General features: G+C 51.9%; 1 non-coding gene across 1 annotated transcript; it reads right to left on the reverse strand.

The window, feature by feature from the left end:
* Positions 1-470: 470 nt before the first annotated feature.
* Positions 471-543, reverse strand: TRNAF-GAA. The gene has a single exon. It is a non-coding gene; the product is annotated as a tRNA-Phe (tRNA).
* Between the last annotated feature and the right edge of the window lie 331 nt (positions 544-874).

Here is an 874-nt window from a genome sequence, read left to right on the forward strand (position 1 = left end):
CACTTCCCAGCGCGAAGGACTGGAAGAAGCGATGGGAAGGGTCGACGGCTCATTCCCACACACACACACACATACACCCTTCGCACATCGCCTCTGCGGGGGTTTTATCACGCCTTCGAGGTAAACCGGCATCGTTTCCCTGAATCTCACCGCTGGAAACACGGCCTTTTTTTCAAAGGAAAATAAAAGGCGAGACAACAGAGGGATAAAACAGGGAATTTCAGGCCCGGTAGTGGAAACCCCTGGCAGAAGGACGCTGGGAGGGGCAGGTAGCAGAGCGCCCCATTACCAGCTGCACACGAACAGTCATGCGCGACATGCACGACATGATGTGACACATGATGTGTCACGAGCGACGCGACACAGTCGCCACCAGCTCGACAAAGCAGCTGCCCGGCCGGGTCGGGCTTGGATTACCACCCGTGCCCGCGGGGCGGCGGTGACGGGGCGCGGAGAAAAGAAAATGCTACTGCCGAAACCCGGGATCGAACCAGGGACCTTTAGATCTTCAGTCTAACGCTCTCCCAACTGAGCTATTTCGGCTCCTGTTCTGCGCCTGCCCAAGCGATTCTACTAATCTGCTCTACAGCACCCTTCACCCAGCCGATATTTGTGCACCATGTTTTCAATAAGGTGCGTGTTATTACTCATCCTATGTTGCCGGGCACCACGAGTACCACAAACGAATTGATGATGGGTCTTTGCAAGTAAAATTATGCCTTAAATGCAAAGACAAATGCAGAAATAACACAACATTGTATGCATATACGCATGCATACATTTCATTCCACTGACTGGAAAAGAGAAATCATAACCCCCATCTTTAAAATGGGAAAAAAAGGAGGATCTGGGGAACTACAGGCCAGTCAGTCTC

The sequence above is a fragment of the Eurypyga helias genome, unplaced genomic scaffold, assembly GCF_000690775.1.
Source record: "Eurypyga helias isolate BGI_N326 unplaced genomic scaffold, ASM69077v1 scaffold22815, whole genome shotgun sequence".
Classification (NCBI taxonomy): domain Eukaryota; kingdom Metazoa; phylum Chordata; class Aves; order Eurypygiformes; family Eurypygidae; genus Eurypyga; species Eurypyga helias.